At 42.0% G+C, this 6000-nt stretch overlaps 1 protein-coding gene across 3 annotated transcripts in view; it reads right to left on the minus strand.

Annotated features, from left to right (window-relative positions):
* Positions 1 to 5732, minus strand: part of LOC112216377 (cyclic AMP-dependent transcription factor ATF-7) — a 49335-nt gene extending 43603 nt beyond the window's left edge. For all 3 annotated transcript variants that reach the window (XM_024376333.2, XM_024376334.2, XM_024376332.2), the window contains exon 1: positions 5629 to 5732. The gene's annotated coding sequence lies outside the window, so the exon portion shown is untranslated. The remainder of the gene's footprint in view (positions 1 to 5628) is intronic.
* Between the last annotated feature and the right edge of the window lie 268 nt (positions 5733 to 6000).

Raw genomic sequence — 6000 nt, forward strand, 5'->3', positions numbered from 1 at the left:
CTCGCGGCTGAGTTTTTCTTTGTAATCTGTGATAGTTTGCAAACCTTGCCAGATCCGAACAGAGTCAGAGCCGGCGTAGAGGGATTCGATCTTAGTCCTGTATTGACACTATGCCTGTTTGATGGCTCGTCGGGGGGGGGTCGTAAAATGATTTCTTATAAACGTCTGCATTAGTGTCCTGCTCCTTGAAAGAGGAAGTCTTTAATTCAGTGTGAATGTTTCCTGTAATCCATGATTTTTGGTTGGGATATGTACGTACGGTCACTGTGTGGACGGTGTCGTCAATGCACTTAATGAAGCCGGTGACTGATGTGATTAACTCCTATCGGATGATTCCCGGAACATTTCCAGTCTGTGCTAGCGAAGCAATCCTGTAAATTAGCATCCGCTTCATCTGACCACTTCTGTATTGAATGCATCAAGGGTACATCCTGTTTGAGTTTTTGCTTGTAAGCAGGAATCAGGAGGATAGAGTTATGGTCAGATTTGCCAAAGGGAGGGCGAGGGAGGGCCTTGTATGCATTTCTGTGTGTGGAGTAGGCCTAAAGGTGATCTAGAGTTGTGTTGCCTCTAGTTTCACAGGTGACATGCTCGTAAAAATGAGTTAAAACTGATTTCAGTTTTCCTGCATTAAAATCACCAGTTTGTTCTCTACGGATTGTACGTTCGCCAACAAAACAGAGGGCAAAGGCGGTCTAGATGCTCACAGACTTAGTAGTATGAAGTAGAAATCTTCATCCAAATCAAGGTTAGTGATCTCAGTTCTGACGTCCAGAAGCAGTTTCCGGTCATAGGAAATTATGGCGGAAACATTATGTAAAAAACACCCCCGTCAAGATCAACGTAAAAAAAACCACAAAATAGCAGTATTGGTCAGGCAGCTATCCACTACAGCGCCATCTTTAGCTCACAGGACAGGCGAGGTGCTTGCCTGAGGTGCAACCCTGTGAGGGGTAAACTTACAAGCTTCAATGACTTGCCAATATGCATGTCTGTAACCCAAGTGAAACTGAGTATTTGGTCAATGGAAAATGGATCAAATGAAACCCTATATGCGCGTCCGCATAACTGCCCAGGTCTTTAAGCTAAATCCATGGCAGAGCAGATAGACAATACAGGGACCCAGTGCTGTTTTTCTGCAATTAAATTGGAAACACTTGATGTCTATTTATAAGATGGATCATCGGCTTTTACAAGGATGGCAATGTGTTGGCTGGCCCAAGTTGTTTTGATGCTATAACTACAACGTTTAAACAATACAGACGAGGCCAATAACCGAGACATTTGATATCAGTGTTATGAACAACTGGTAGGCTACATGTGGCCTATGAACTTTAAGGTTGATTTAATACCCTGTATCTGGTATAGAGTAGACTGGATCTAAAGAACATTAAATCTTAGTGTGGAATCCAAATGGAGCAATTGAAAACAATGGTGAAACAAAGCATTAAAAGCAGTGTACAAACCCTAGAGCATGAAACCCACCTGTCATGTACTGTTGTCTCTTATTCCCCTTCACACTTTCATGGATCAATATTCAAGTATAAATCCAATACAGAAAAGTATATAACGTATACAATTGTACATAGCGTTTAGGAATTAAACTACTAACACAATTAGGGATGGGCATGAGTTATTCAAACGAACGTCCGTCTTTAACCAGAGATCACATATTTGGTGGGATGTGCTTTGTGGCTGCCTGTTCGGGCAGAATTGATCTTAAATCAGAACCTAATGACCTAAATTCCCATGTAAAGATGAGATTTCCCCCCAGCCAAACATAATCTTGGTGATGAAAGCTATAGGCTTGGAGATGCATAGAAGGACATTCACTAGCTCACATTAAAACACTACAGATACACGCTTTTATTGACAGCTTTTTCTCTTCTGTTTATTTTTAGTAAACACTTTTCACTGTAAGGTCTGCTACACCTGTCGTATTTGACGCATGTGAGAAATAAGATTTGATTTGATATCTTTACTAACTTAGTAGACGACCAAACAAATACTTGTGAATGTAGACAGCACAGAACCACATAAGGTAATGACAGCAAACGATAGTAGTCAACTGTGAAATAGATATTATTATGTGTAAATATTAATCGATATGTATTAATATATAAATATTCTCATTGTCTTAGAGGATGAGATGTCAAAGTAATAGTTGCACATTAAAACCATATTTATAGGCGTCAATGTTATTTACTAGCGTAGCACCACGTATTACTGCCCTTAACCAACACAAAAACATCCTATGGCGTTCTGCATTAGCATCGAACAGCCCCCGTGATATGCAGCTGTTCAGGGAAGCTAGAAACCATTATACACAGGCAGTTAGAAAAGCCAAGGCTAGCTTTTTCAAGCAGAAATTTGCTTCCTGCAACACTAACTCAAAAAAGTTCTGGGACACTGTAAAGTCCATGGAGAATAAGAACACCTCCTCCCAGCTGCCCACTGCACTGAAGATAGGAAACACTGTCACCAATGATAAATCCACCATAATTGAGAATTTCAATAAGCATTTTTCTACGGCTGGCCATGCTTTCCACCTGGCTACTCCTACCCCGGACAACAGCACTGCACCCCCAACAGCAACTCGCCCAAGCCTTCCCCATTTCTCCTTCTCCCAAATCCATTCAGCTGATGTTCTGAAAGAGCTGCAAAATCTGGACCCCTACAAATCAGCCGGGCTAGACAATCTGGACCCTTTCTTTCTAAAATTATCTGCCGAAATTGTTGCCACCCCTATTACTAGCCTGTTCAACCTCTCTTTCGTGTCGTCTGAGATTCCCAAAGATTGGAAAGCAGCTGCGGTCATCCCCCTTCAAAGGGGGACACTCTTGACCCAAACTGCTACAGACCTATATCTATCCTACCGTGCCTTTCTAAGGTCTTCGAAAGCCAAGTCAACAAACAGATTACCGACCATTTCGAATCTCACCATACCTTCTCTGCTATGCATTCTGGTTTCAGAGCTGGTCATGGGTGCACCTCAGCCACGCTCAAGGTCCTAAACGATATCTTAACCGCCATCGATAAGAAACATTACTGTGCAGCCGTATTCATTGATCTGGCCAAGGCTTTCGACTCTGTCAATCACCACATCCTCATCGGCAGACTCGACAGCCTTGGTTTCTCAAATAATTGCCTCGCCTGGTTCACCAACTACTTCTCTGATAGAGTTCAGTGTGTCAAATCGGAGGGTCTGCTGTCCGGACCTCTGGCAGTCTCTATGGGGTGCCACAGGGTTCAATTCTTGGACCGACTCTCTTCTCTGTATACATCAATGAGGTCGCTCTTGCTGCTGGTGAATCCCTGATCCACCTCTACGCAGACGACACCATTCTGTATACTTCCGGCCCTTCTTTGGACACTGTGTTAACAACCCTCCAGGCAAGCTTCAATGCCATACAACTCTCCTTCCGTGGCCTCCAATTGCTCTTAAATACAAGTAAAACTAAATGCATGCTCTTCAACCGATCGCTACCTGCACCTACCAGCCTGTCCAACATCACTACTCTGGACGGCTCTGACTTAGAATACGTGGACAACTACAAATACTTAGGTGTCTGGTTAGACTGTAAACTCTCCTTCCAGACCCATATCAAACATCTCCAATCCAAAGTTAAATCTAGAATTGGCTTCCTATTTCGCAACAAAGCATCCTTCACTCATGCTGCCAAACATACCCTTGTAAAACTGACCATCCTACCAGTCCTCGACTTTGGCGATGTCATTTACAAAATAGCCTCCAATACCCTACTCAACAAATTGGATGCAGTCTATCACAGTGCAATCCGTTTTATCACCAAAGCCCCATATACTACCCACCATTGCGACCTGTACGCTCTCGTTGGCTGGCCCTCGCTTCATACTCGTCGCCAAACCCACTGGCTCCATGTCATCTACAAGACCCTGCTAGGTAAAGTCCCCCTTATCTCAGCTCGCTGGTCACCATAGCATCTCCCACCTGTAGCACACGCTCCAGCAGGTATATCTCTCTAGTCACCCCCAAAACCAATTCTTTCTTTGGCCGCCTCTCCTTCCAGTTCTCTGCTGCCAATGACTGGAACGAACTACAAAAATCTCTGAAACTGGAAACACTTATCTCCCTCACTAGCTTTAAGCACCAACTGTCAGAGCAGCTCACAGATTACTGCACCTGTACATAGCCCACCTATAATTTAGCCCAAACAACTACCTCTTTCCCAACTGTATTTAATTTTTATTTATTTATTTATTTTGCTCCTTTGCACCCCATTATTTTTATTTCTACTTTGCACATTCTTCCATTGCAAAACTACCATTCCAGTGTTTTAATTGCTATATTGTATTTACTTTGCCACCATGGCCTTTTTTGCCTTTACCTCCCTTCTCACCTCCTTTGCTCACATTGTATATAGACTTGTTTATACTGTATTATTGACTGTATGTTTGTTTTACTCCATGTGTAACTCTGTGTCGTTGTATCTGTCGAACTGCTTTGCTTTATCTTGGCCAGGTCGCAATTGTAAATGAGAACTTGTTCTCAACTTGCCTACCTGGTTAAATAAAGGTAAAATAAATAAATAAAAAAATTAACGGCATATTCAACAGCGTTTAAGAAATATATTACCTTCAACAGTTTTATCTTGTGATCAAGCCATCAATGTTACTTACTGCATTTAAGAACCGTGTTATAAATATATGGCTGACGTTAAAGTCCCAACTGGCAATAGAATGTAGGAGAGTATGTTGAGGAATTTGAATCACCTCGAAAAAAATATATATATATATTTTTAATCATCAGGTAGCTATTGTGTTGCATTGGTGTGCTGTAACTTACTGTAGGTTATTATTTCAGCTAGAAGCCCATGGTGTATGGATTTCTTATGATTGTGATTAAGAAAACGTCTAGTTAGTTAAAAAGGTATGAACTTGTATTTTTAAGAAGCAGAATCCCGATTGTTTTTGCTAAAAGTTTAAACCTTCAGACACTGGTTAAATTAGCTGTCTAGCCAAATTAGCGTTTTAGCATGGTAGCGGAGACCGGAGTACCCTTTTTGGACACAAGCCGTGCCTTTTCCCGCACGGGACCGCCTTTTCTTTTCAATTATTGGGTACAGACATGTTAATCAGCACCTACTCGTTACCCTATCGCTCAGTGAACTGTCAATCACTTCTGACAGAAGAATGTGATTGGTTCATGACGATTCCACTCAAAATATGGGAGATATCATAAACTACATGTTTCCCCAGTGCCAACTTTGAACAGGCCGCTACCACCGTCAGGGAAAAGCAATGTGCAGTACTAAAACCTCAACAACAACGAACTTCATGCATGACAACAGGAGCATGTCATACAACCGTGCAGTGCTGATAAATTATTAGTTGACATTTTATTTTGCTAACTGCTAACCAACTTGTTAGCTTAGAGCAGGCTGAAGTAGATAGGCTGGCACTCGAGTGCGAGCGAGAAGACAGACCGCAACAGTTTTGTCAACTTATTGGCCACTCAGATTTCATGGCCGACAACATTAGAAACGAACACACTAAACTCTAACGACTTTCAATACTTATGTCACATTTTCAACGGAATTACATATGGATTGTACATTTTGACAATAATATACTGTTTTCAAAACTCACCTTTGCGCTCCTCTCCCTCTCTTCTCTTTTGGAATTTGACACTCCCCTCCTCCCTGAATCATCGCGAGGTTCTACCTACGTCAGAGTCTTCATAAACTCATATCAAAGACAGTACAGTATAAAGATGGGCAAAAACTGCTTCTCCAATAGAATTCCCCGTTAACGCACGGTGGCGTTGGCTAGCTAAGCTCATGCGCAAAATCTCTCTCGCCAAACTGCGCATGTGCAACCCGTCAACTCAAAAGGTACTCCTTCATTATAAAGTTGTTTTTGACGAAAATAAAACGTGCAGTTTGTCACTTTTACGAGGTTGGAGTAATACCATGTTCAACTACTTAATACATTCGCTTGAATCTAGGTTGTGCCTTTAGA

Source organism: Oncorhynchus tshawytscha, linkage group LG16 (assembly GCF_018296145.1).
Source record: "Oncorhynchus tshawytscha isolate Ot180627B linkage group LG16, Otsh_v2.0, whole genome shotgun sequence".
Classification (NCBI taxonomy): Eukaryota; Metazoa; Chordata; class Actinopteri; order Salmoniformes; family Salmonidae; genus Oncorhynchus; species Oncorhynchus tshawytscha.